This window comes from Astatotilapia calliptera, chromosome 20 (genome assembly GCF_964374335.1).
Source record: "Astatotilapia calliptera chromosome 20, fAstCal68.1, whole genome shotgun sequence".
NCBI lineage: Eukaryota > Metazoa > Chordata > Actinopteri > Cichliformes > Cichlidae > Astatotilapia > Astatotilapia calliptera.
The window spans coordinates 32,153,457-32,166,182 of NC_137441.1; the positions used below are offsets into that span (position 1 = coordinate 32,153,457).

Consider the following 12,726-nt stretch of genomic DNA (forward strand, 5'->3'; position numbering starts at 1 on the left):
TCCTGTGTCCTGTCAGATGTGTATTCATGGTAATGATGAGCTATTTACATATTACATCATTGTCCCTTTAAAGACCCAATATTGTTTTTTTTGGACCTCATAAAACACATTGTTGTCAAGTGGACAATGTCTCCAGAAAACACAATAGAGTCTGGTTGGTGTGTATCAGTGTATCTAGACTTCTATAGGGAGTGTATGAGGTCTGAAGTGACCCAAATTTTTTTCAGATTTTTTCGAACACTTTAACCTCGCTCCCTTGGCTCTAAGTCCTTTCAAAAGGGTAGTCCACTTAAACCACCACCGGGCGGATTGACGTAGTATAGTCCCGCCATACCACATAGACCCGTATGTGTGTGTGTGTGTGTGTGTGTGTGTGCGCGCGCGTGTGTCATTTAACTGCAGCCCTCAATAAGCACCTTGGAGGTTGTTGTCATGGCACATTGAAGTCTAGGGTTTAAGTTGTAGAATATCTGTTTTTCAAGGTCGTGACAGTGCATTTAATCATGGCATGTGAGTTGCGCATGTCTGTGCAGTCATGTGTGAACGGTGAGTACAAGATGGGGCTGAGGACCCATTCCCAAAGGGGATCCAGCATTGAGAGGCAGCGCTGAGCCAGTGGAGCTGCTCATCTTCACATCCTGGGGTCTAACAGCGAGGAAGTCCAGGATCCAACTGATCAGGGAGGACCTGAGTCCCACATGTTTAAAATTTTTTGGTGTCGCCTATCATAATTTTCTGTGTGTGTGTGTGTGTGTGTGTGTGTGTGGAGGGGGGGGGGGGGGGTAGTAGATTAGGGTTCCTACGTTATAAGTTATGTAAATGAAAATCCACTTATTACTGACCTCTGGTGCTTATGCAACAACCAATTCAAACATGCGTCAATACATTTGACATCACAATGACTATATGGCTGCTGTGGTAATGTTTCAAGAATAGATGCTACTGAATAGTGGGGCTCTTAAGCCTTTTGTAAAGTTTTTCTTTAGGGTGAACTTTCCAGATTGAAATGATGGTTTAGTTTGTCATTGATGACAAAGTGGTCTAAGAGTATAAAGAACGACTGAAAAAACGATGTGATTATAATCTAATAGAGGAATATATCTGTGAAATCTTTACATATTACAGAACAGGCAACTCTTCTCATCTTCCCACACTTATTGGAAATGCTATTAACAACAATAGATTTCTTATTGCCGGAGGGTTCTTATTCTTATCTTTTTTTCCCAGTTCGTTAAATTTAATGTAATTTTGCATAAAACAAGAAAAAAAATCATTAACTTCCTAGACTGTTTTCCAATAATTTATAAAACATCCCTGTGTAAAGTTTTGTATTTTTGATGAGATTACAGCCAGTCTGTTCACACAGCAGATATATTCACAAGACATTAAAGTACAACATATCTCATACTGATAAATCGTGCTCAATTTACAAACTGCAAGAAAAATATACTCCTGATGCATAATGTATTTGTGCTGCCTTGTATCAACAAAATGCCATGGACCTGCCTTTAAAATCCACATATTTTTTGTGTCAATCCTGTAATGTTCTGCAAAAAAAAGCCTGCAACATAGCCAAAAAGAAGATACTGTTGGATCAGGCAGTGGTGTGCACACAGAGGAAAATCAAACACTCATCTAAAGCATGGCTACTTTCTTCCGCACTTTGCTCTCAGTATGTTTATGAGCTTCTGAAGTGAGTGAAATGCACAAGGCTGTGCAGGTTAAAGCTCGACAAGGCAGGATTTCATGTGGGGTTACAGGAGGGAGGAGAGGAAGCAGCAGGGTGAAAGTTATGTTGTCAGGGAGGAGAACAATGGGAGAGGACAAGAGAGGCACAGAAGGTAAGAAGCACAACAAAAAGCATCATCTGTTTGTGAGGATGCCTTGCTGTATTGGTTTTTTCATTTCTTCAGGCAGAGCTAAGGCAGCAGAGAGTGAGCACACAACAGAGCAAGTGAACAGCCTTTCTGTGATGTTTGCACCTATAAATAACTTTTTTTTCAATCTTGACATCTTTGTTTTTATCTCTAAATCCTCCCCACGGTGCAAAAAATCTATGAGATGTAACCTAAACATAATTTACACTGCTAATTATCATATCCTCAATATACTGAAAATGTGCCTGCCTGTGTGCGAACTCTGATTTAGTATCCAGCACATCTAACCTTTAATGCACAATTGCCATCATTAAAGTCTCCAACCAAGCCCACATGAGACCATTTGAATGGGATTAAAGTGGCGATGTCAGTTTTGGTTTCAAGGGAGGATGCCTTGACTTTGTGTGGGGCAAATTGATGTCAGGAATGGTGGGGAGGAGAGGCAGTGGGGGGGTCTCCTGATGCATTCTAAAGTGGCAGTGAGTGGACCAGCATCTATTATTTATCCCCCCTACCCACCATTAAGCCTGTAATGAGCTGGTTTAATTCACTGGGCAAACAGGCTTACAGCAGTCATGTATCAATAAATGTTAATTATCCTGGCTCCTGGTCGCATCTTCGAGTGCCCCAACACTGCAGTCTTGGCCTGATTGCTCCAGCATGGAATCCAATATGTTAGATGTCAATGCGGTATCAACTGAGGAATGTGGGGTGTGTTGTTTAGACAATTACTGCTGCCCTCCCAAGTCTTGGGTTTAGCATAATGGAGCAGGCCCTGTACTGTTAGGGCAATGCTGGCTCATCTGGATTCTCTGTCAACAAAGCTATTGATCCAGCATTGGAACAGTGTCAAATCATTGTCTGTCTTACAGCACTAAATCATCATCATCATTTGCAACCCATAACAATGATCTAGGTAAAGTAAGTGGGAAGCAATGGAGATTTGATTCAAATGGATAGGAATGTTTTTTTTTTTTTTACTAATCAGATGAGAAATTACAGTTAAAATTACCAACTTGCAAGTGCTGTTTTTAATGCCTGTGGATCTTAATTGGGAATACAGTCTTATACTTTAAGAGGTGTTCAGTGCTTGAACAAATGAATTCTTAAAACAGGCCTATCTAAATCATTGTAACTGTAGCTTTAAGGAGTAAAGTGTCTCTGGTGAACCAGGCCAAGCCACCTGTCAGCTCATGGTTTAACCAGTGTAAGCCGACCCTCCTTTGTGACTTGTCTCTAAAAAAGAGTATGGAGTGAAACCCGCTTGAACTGGAATCCCAAACAAAAATGCAGATGAAACATCATGAAATTTAACCCAACTTCAGAAAAAGATTTAAATAATAATACGAGCATTAATTTACTTTCATCCATGAAACAACAGCGCAATAACCTCATGCCAGGAAACCAAGAAATTGACGTTTAGTCAGAATTCTGACTTTTTTCTCAGAATTCTGGGGAAAAAAAGACGTCCTCACTTCTTTTTTTTTCCCAGTGGCCCTTATCCTCTTCCATACATTCTTGATGCTGTTCAGTTGATCACTTTTTCGATGACCAGCAAAAATAATGTGATATGTCTGTGCCCACTTTGCCTCTGTGAAACAGAATCAGCAAGGGTGGCCACAGTGAGGAAAAAACTCTTTGGGATTAAGAAAGCACTTCAGAAGGAATGACATTACTAAAAGCCAAGCATATCCATTTGGACAGTACTGCTAGTTAAGCCAGCATCACAGCACTTTAATGTCTCTCTTGTCCCCCTCCACACACACACACGCACACACACACACACACACACACACACACACACACATACACATACATAATTTTCTTAAGACACGATTTGGTTCATCTGCTTGAACTGCTTTATTACGTTTTTTTCCAGTTCAAGTACAGTTCAGTCCTCTGATCCCCTCAGCAATCCCTGGGGTACAGCCGGAGAAGGACGCATGACATGATTAATGGGCAGCAGAGGTGGCTGATGCGACATTGGGAGAGGGTATTTGTGTGGTAGGGGGATGTCAGTGGGCACGCCAATATTGAATCATTGCAAGCAATTGTAACGTTTCATTTTAAATGAAATGGATCTCTGAGTGCATTTGATGCTATCACCTGTAGAAAACAGTGACATCATGCAGATGGATTTGCTTCTATAATCATGAAATGCCTAAGTCTCAAAATAAGATGCATTGTAGGAACCAGGTATGACAAGTTGTCTCTGGTTCTTCGGCCTAGATTTGACCATTTCCAAAAAGCTGTCCTTTATTATAATGGTACAGAAATACAAAAGTATAAAGCACTTGGTTGAGGTAGGTAAAAGTTAGCAGTATGTGAAAATGAGATTCTGAGGTTAAACACTGATATCCAGACACTCTGACACTAAACCACTTTGGCCTTATTTTCTGCTGTTCCACGTTTAGTATGGGCAGAAATCTGTGCCATCAGAAACTGAATTTGAATAAGTTCAATTTGAATTTGAATTGCTCCGATTGAATCTGAATTGTAACTTGAATAAATGCTTTTGAAAACTGAATTTGAATTAGTCTAATTTGAAATTGAATTTATGGTTTGAAAATGATCATCACTAAATTGAAATTGAATTTATATTTTGAAAATGAATTGATTTGCTTTGAAACTGCATTTTATCCTTTAAAAATTCAGCTCTCGAATAATTTCAGTTTCACTTCTCACCATTCAGTTTCAGTTCTACAATTCAATTTCAGTTCCAAAATTCAGTTTTTTGGAACTTACATCCGGTTCCGGTTCAAGCGCAGATTAATAGAACTACGTTTTACTAGTGGACCGAAAGTGTTACCGACGGGAATCTACAGCGTCTTGAGCTGAATTAAGACTTCAGAAGTCATTCGTCATGTCGAATGACCAGCGGATAAACGCTCAGGTTGGTAATAAATGTATTACATGTATAAGAACAAGCGTCATGTTAACAAAAGATAGCCGTAAGGTAACTGTTATGCTTATTGTAGCTGTTAGCTAAAAACGCTAATTTGGCGTAGTTTGCCCTGAATTCAGCTTTGACAACAAATATGATCGACTGTTTCTAGTAGAATTCCAAAGTTGTCATCTTGGACCCTCTCAGAGTACCCCCTCTGTATGCTTGCAGAGACCCCTACAGTAGGGAAACATGCAAAACGGTGTCCAAACCTTTGTGTTTTAGCTTTATTTATGTCTTACACAGCATCCCAACTCTTTAGCTGACTTAATAACTTTAGCTAAAGTGAATAGTTAGTCTAATTCATTAGTGCAGCATTACTGGATCATCTCTGTTTGAAGTGATATAATATGATATACAACTATCACTGTGTTTAACTACCATAATAATTCTTAGGGTACTGAGTGCATGCTTAATTAGATATATTTTTTAAACATGCTGCTCCATTACTATGTTTGACAGGCTGAAGTTGTCGGGTCACCTCCTAAATCGACCATCTTTTACAGGTGTTTTGTGCCAGAAATGGAGTGTCCACTGAAGACTGAAGATACTGAATCTCTACGCCTTGCCATTGATCCCTATTGTGCCTTCATCTAGACAAGAGACATTAACTTAACCACTCTCATATGCTCTGTACCTACATCACATTCCCTGACAGTCGTAGCTTGGCTCATCTGAGGGTGAAATTATAAGAATGTGTTATTTTGCAAAGTGCTCTCTAGTGTTCCTAAATAAAATATGGCATTGAGGTCATTTCTTTTGAATTAATCCCTTCTTCTGAAATATAAGAACCTCTTCTGGTTTTAATGGCACTTTGGATTTCCTGACTTTCCGTTCCACTTCCAAACCCAAATAGATGCTGACAAGCTGACACAGTAACATGGAAGAGGGAAAGACGTTGGAAAGGACTACTACAAATAAACCTAATGCCTAACCATGAAAAGTGTAAAATAAGAACAACAATAATAATAATAATAAAGATAAAAGATGAAGTAACAAGTTTTTAGTTTATTCCAAATGATCATCCAGATGTCTGTGACATGTGATGACAAACACCATAATGGAAGGCCTTAGTCATCACATGCTTAAACTCATATATTTTTGCATATGCTGAACAGGCAGTCAGACATGCTGTAACTGTGGGGTAGAAAACAGCATGAACACCATACGGCAGGGGTCTCAAACTCCAGTCCTCGAGGGCATGGAAAAGTTGCATGACTCCAGTCCACCCTTGAGGACTGGAGTTTGAGACCCCTGTCATATGGTATATGACAGGTGTGGTTGAACTGCATGAAGACTCTGAAGCTTCTCTTCTCTTCTGGCAGGACAGGAATGTGGCCTTGTCCTGTGAGCCACAGTAAGGATGTACTTAGAGTAGAACTGGACTGTCACCGGCCTCAGGCTCTTCACCCTTTTCAAAGACAAAGCAGTCATTTAGATAAAATATTAGATATTGTTTACCTGTAAATGCACAAAGAGAATTTAGAAATGTAATTATTGTCAAGAGTGAACAAGCACTGATAGTGTAATCTACAGCTGTGGCCAAACGTTTAGAGAATGAGAAGTGTTGTTTGCTTATTTACAAAGTTTGCTGTTTCAGTGATAGTTGTATATCATATTATATCACTTCAAACAGAGGTGATCCAGTAATGCTGCACTAATGAATTAGACTATTCACTTTAGCTAAAGTTATTAAGTCAGCTAAAGAGTTGGGATGCTGTGTAAGACATAAATAAAGCTAAAACACAAAGGTTTGGGCACCGTTTTGCATGTTTCCCTACTGTAGGGGTCTCTGCAAGCATACAGAGGGGGCACTCTGAGAGGGTCCAAGATGACAACTTTGGAATTCTACTAGAAACAGTCGATCATATTTGTTGTCAAAGCTGAATTCAGGGCAAACTACGCTAAATTAGCGTTTTCAATTCAAATTCAAATTTAACTTATTCAAATTCAGTTTCTGATGGCACAGATTTCTGCCCATAGTTTAGGGCTCATTTTTTTCTAATGGCACTAAATGTAATCTGACTGTTGATGCACGACTGGTTTGAGGTTTCTCTGTTTCAGACAAAACATAACATCATTGTTGGCTTGGACCTGCCAGTTTTATAATCTTGCTGTCATTTAGCTCCATTATGACAGTAAATACAAGAGCAGAAGCAGATACTTCCAGGGTAAAAATTCGATGACCTAACTTTTCAAAGCCTGACATGAAATGAACAGGCAAAAGGCCACCATGTAAATGAGGCCATTTCCTCTAAAATGTCATGATATGGCATATTTTACCAGTGCCTCCTGAAACAAGCAAAAGCAAACAACAACAAGCAGGTATTATGGTGGAACTGGAGTTAAAGGTAATTTCAGTGTCTACCTGTGAACGCTGCACAGTGTTCCTCCTGACATGTCACTGTTGCTTTTGTGTGCGTGTGTGCACGCATGCCTGCTCGTGCGCGTGTGTTATATGACAGAGAGAAAGAGACAAGGGTAGACAAAATGTGCCCCTCTAGCCTTTGTAATTATGTGCCAATTTTCTCCCCGTCAGTTGCCTTTATCATCCCTCTTAGATCTCACCTAGGGGTCGGAGACTGTCACACTCTGGCACCTCCATCTCTCAATGTGTGCCGGATGAAATGTAGAAGTCCTCCCATTGACCTCTGCCTGCCAGCTCCTGCTTCCCTCTCCCCCTTATTTGTTTCCTCGTAACAGGAGACATTTGGAGATAAGAATAATTATCAATCAGCAATCTCAGCAGCTTTTTATGCAGCCACTGAAGAGGAGACAGTGGATGGGTGTTACTTTCTGACACTGACTTGAGATGCCATGATAGATAGTCGCTGTCATGGCTGCACATCTCCTGCTCTCAGAAAATGATCTGTAAGAGATTTCAACATGAGGACAAACAACATTAAACTTATTTTTTTATTAAAATTGACTAAAATGCATGCTATAGGAAGTAATTTTATATTTATATTTTAATGACTGTGAAATATGTAAAAGAAAAAAAAATAACATTTAGGCTTCAAATCACCAAGAAACCTGACATTTTGCAAGCAGACCCTTGGGTTAAATTGATGTCAGTGGCCTTAGTGTACACTCATGTGACATGATGCTTCACCCTAGCATGGAAAGAAAACTAGTAATAACAATCCCCCATCATATGTGACATTTGGGCAAGCAAAACTATAGGATAGGAGACAAGAATAAAGAGCATATCACTGGGCTGCACACAGCCTTCCACCCTAACATGCAAGTTACGGTTGCACAAGAGAAGGTAATCCCACTTAAGCCTTAATTGTCTGGCATTCCTCATTTTTAAAATGTCACAACTCTATTGCTCAGAGAACATTTCTGTCAGCCCAAGGGGACAAGGCATAATTAGAAAATATGTTCAACTCAAGGAAAACATGATTGAGCTTAGATGCCTCTCAAGGTTTTCAGCATCACTTGTTTTCTAAGCCACGCGCGAGGAACATTGTGTTTTATACAGCAGTGAATTTCCATGTTGGAGGCGGCTCTGGTTAGTTCACTTTCTCATTTGATTCTAATATAAAATAATAAAATAACTTGCCAACGTTTTGGAACCGTGAGGCTTTCTCTCGGCTTAAAGTGAGACAAATTGGGGTTTTCTGATAATAGACATTGACATGCCAATTAGGTCGGCCCCACTGCGTGGTCAACCAAATGGACCCCAGCTGTCCCTATTAAAGCAGATTGATTCCTGCTTTAGCTGAGTAGAAACACCAATTGAGTTTAACAGTTTGTTGTTGTTGTTTTGGATTCCAAAAGCAGCAATCCATGTGAGATAATAACCACTGGTCTCATCTTTTTTTTCTTTTCAGCAGACAGTAAAATATCACATTTAATCAAACTGTATGCAATCTGCCAACTGCAGATGTCAAATTAGGCCAGTGTGTCTGCATGGTCCACCTTCTCATTTACTGAGTCTTACAACATGGTGAATAACAGATATTTTCCAGTTTTCTGCAATCTTCTAACTTTCTCATGCAAGCTGAATGATTGATTAGCCATGTTTAAGTATAGATGTGGTTATTAAAAACCTACCTCGCTGCCTTTCAGGTAGAATTGCCTGTCTTGACACTGAGACTCAGCTGGACATTTGACAGGTCGGTGTAGTTCATGCATGGAGGTATTATTTCTCCCAGAAGTTAGAGCTGCATCCACCTACGCCATTTCAAGTTAGGGTGACAATAGACTCGATCCTGGTGGCAGAATTCTGTTTTTTAATTTCGTCTACAGAGTTTGTTGAAAGAAGGAAGTTCACAACTTTCAGCTTTAGGGACCTGGTGTCAAGATGTTTCAAAGCACTGAAAAAACAAGTTTTTAAAAAGCCTCTAAATGTCTGTAATCACAACACAGTAAATGAGTAAGTCTGTACAGTAAGCAGTAATTGTTTGCTTCTCTCTCTTTTTTTAATTCTTAATCTAGCACCTCATTGCTTTGTTTTCGAAACTGCTCAACTAATGATTATGAACCTTTTTTTTAAAAAACAGACTAGCAAAACACATTGCTTAATTGTGTTTTTGCCTTAATTGCCAAACAAAGAAGTGCTTAGCATGTGAGTAAAGATGTTTTTAAACTACGCTACAATGACCCTGAATTTTGAGGGTCTATTAAAACATGATTCCGTACCCCCGGTGTACAGCTACAGCCTGAAGAGCTCTGTTGTCTCCACATTGTGTCATCACCATCTGTTTTTACATCTGGGACCCCATTTCCCCACAGAAAAGCTGTCGAACATCATCTCATCTATATTTAGTGAGGCTAATATCAACTGGTGTTGACATTCCCTTCTCTCATTACACTGTTATCACAACCTTGCAACCTTTGAATTAATTAGCTGCTGCAAGTCAATTAGCCTCCCCAGCAAATGCACCCTGCCTGTCAAAACACCCTTCAAAACCTTGAGACTCCAAGAGTTTTAAAATAACTGCTTGGGGTTGAATCTCGCTTGTTGGCAATTGTCAGCTCGGCTTGCATCAAATAAAGAGTAAAGCTAATAGCTTTTTATCTTTGATGAACCTTCACGCAAGCTCAAAAACTGTTTAATGACTTTAAATTGAATTTAGGTCAGATACCATTTTGCTCACAGTTGTTTTGCAGGCTATATTTTGGGGCATTATGCCCTCTAATTTTTTCTCTCTCTACAATATGACAGCATGCCAACCAGAGCATGAGAATGAATGCTTTATTACTCACTGGTACTTTTACTTTGCCTAAATCCAAAAGCATATCATTGCAGCATACATGTACTGCACAAATGTAATTTACTCACAAATCACATTACACATTAAATCATAAATGAATACATATAGTCTCGTGTGTAAATGTTCAATTCATGTTAAATTCATTTTAGATGATAGCTTCCAGCTGGCATTTTTGTCCGTTTAGTTTGTTATTTATATCATGTCCGTTGTTCCACTTTTATTTATAGTACACCAATATTACAATCAAGCCAAAACCTCCGAGACTGAAAACTGCAGCAAGAATGTAAGTGCCAAAAACATGTGTTTGATTGGCCACCTGAGGTTGGCTCCAAACGTGAGTCAGTTGATTTTAAGATACCCATTTTAAAAATAAATACATTTAAAGGTTGGTAGAAAAAGTAAACATCCTGAGGTTAGTTGGTAACTTAGCATCCTCCTGTCCAAATATGATCACCTTTTCTTCCACATGACCAAGATGTCACTGCCTCAAAACAGGACTTTACAGACTAATGGCTTATGCTGGGTTGTTGCATCTCTTATTAACATATGTAAATGTATTTTTTCTATATTTCACTGTGTAAACTCATTGAAGTTTGCAGACATTTGTTCCTGCCACAGCATTTCAGTCTGGTTGAGAACTAGACTTTGACTGGGCCACTGCATCACTTCAGCCATTCTGTTGTAGATTTGCTGCTCTGCTTAGGAACATTGTCTGGTTTCTAAACCGAGAAGGATAATTGTGTTAGACGGATGGATACAATACTTTGGTATACAGAGAAGGTCATCTCAATAACAGGAAAGTGCCCAGGTCCTGTGGCTGCAACAAAAGCCCAAATCATCACCCCTCCATCAACATGCTTGACAGCTGGTGTAATGTGTTTGTGCTGATATGCTGTGTTTGGTTTTCTCCAAATGTTGTGCTGTGAATTATGGTCAAACATCTCCACTTTGGTCTGATCTATCAAAGGTTACAGAAGTCTTGTGCTTTACTCAGATTCAAGTTTGCAAACTTAATCCATAGTAACATGTTTTTTTCTAAGTAAGAAGGTTTCCTCTTGGAAACCATTCCAAACCAGCCATACTTGTTCAGTCTTTTTCAGTTGTGCAGTCATGAACTTTAGCATTAAAGTTGCAAACTGTGGGCTGTAGAGTTGTTTTTTGGAGTTTCTTTGAGCACTTCATGCTCTGGCCTTGGGATGAATTTGCTGGAACGTCCACTCCTGGGAAGATTGCGGCATTGTATTATCATCAACCTGAATGCTCCAGGCCAGCAAGCTGGCACAACTTCTGCTTTTAGAGGTGATGATACTACTACCTACCCTCTCATTACTGTGTAGGCAGTAAGAGTTTTCCACAAGACTTTATCCATTCCTGGGAAAACCTTTTTTTTTCACAGGAGTGTAAATTATACTCTAAGAATATTTGCTGTGCTCTGGATCTTAATGAATAATGAAACAAAACAAAAAGTAGTTGTGGTCGTGGTCGACATAGTGATGAATATAAAATGTAGCCTCACATTTTGATGTTTCCACATGGGCTCTTGTTCCTGCTGTGAGCCAAATTTTATCAGGTACTTGCTCCTGAAGTGAAACAGAGGACTCTATTGATTAACTGTGCCCTTAAAGGCACATTTAAAAATAACTTTTAAAAATGCATATTAAAAATGGTGCTCAGCAATCACCTAGTTTCTCTGTTGTTAAAAATAAATAAATAAATAATAAAATAAAAAAAGAGAAAGCTTCCATTTTGTTTTATTTATTTATTTTTGGTTTGCTTTGTTTTGTTTTTCAACTGACTAGACTGTGATTTATGCTGCTTGTATAGAATGACCTCAAAAACTCTCTTTGAAAAGGTTTTCAGTGAGTCATTTATAAATATAATGATGTCAAGGGCGTGTGTCTGCTGTGGGCACGTTTTTTGTTTGTGTTTATATATTCATATATATTCACATTAACCCCTTCTGCTGGGATTACATGCGCAGGAGCGTTCCAACATTATATAAGGAGACACTGTCCAGCCACATTATTAGGTACACCTTGCTAGTACTGTTTGCTAGTTTGCAATTTGCATCATAACTGCCTTAATTCTTCGTAGCATAGATTTAACAAGGTGCTGAAAAGATTCTTCAGAGATTTTGGTCCATATTGACACGATAGCGTCACAGTTGCTCCAAATTTGCCGCTTGCACATCCATGATGGGACTCTCCCATTCCACCATATCCCAAAGGATCCTCATTAGATTGAGCTCTTGTAACTCTGGAGGCCATTTGAGTACAGTGAACTCATTTTCATGGTCAAGAAACTCGTTTGAGATGATTTGAGTTTTGTGACATGGTGCATTATCCTGCTGGAATCAGAAAAGGGTTCATTGTGGTCATATACGGATTTACACAGTTAGCAATAACAATGCTGGTAGGCTGTGGTGTTTTATTTGAGTTACTGTTGCCTTCCTATCAGCTCGTCTGGTCAGCCATTCTCCTCTGACCTCAGACATCAAGAAGGCATTTTTACCCAGAGAACTGCCATTCACTGGTTATTTTCTTCTCTTTTTTGGGACCTTTCTCTGTAAACCCTGCAGATGGTTTTTTGAGAAACTGTGCCACATTCAGAGTCATCAAATCACCTTTGTCCCCCATTCGGAAGCTTAGATTGAATTTCAGCATGTGTAATCATGACTACATGC

General features: G+C 39.3%; 2 long non-coding RNA genes across 2 annotated transcripts; one reads left to right on the forward strand and one right to left on the reverse strand.

The window, feature by feature from the left end:
* Nucleotides 1–4,302: 4,302 nt before the first annotated feature.
* On the forward strand, nt 4,303–5,574 carry LOC145423036 (uncharacterized). Its single transcript, XR_013904156.1, has 2 exons — nt 4,303–4,770; nt 5,328–5,574. It is a non-coding gene; the product is annotated as an uncharacterized LOC145423036 (long non-coding RNA).
* A 235-nt stretch (nt 5,575–5,809) lies between these two features.
* LOC145423037 (uncharacterized) lies at nt 5,810–8,669 on the reverse strand. Its single transcript, XR_013904157.1, has 2 exons — nt 7,390–8,669; nt 5,810–6,232 (listed from the first exon to the last, which is right to left on the reverse strand). It is a non-coding gene; the product is annotated as an uncharacterized LOC145423037 (long non-coding RNA).
* Nucleotides 8,670–12,726: the final 4,057 nt, after the last annotated feature.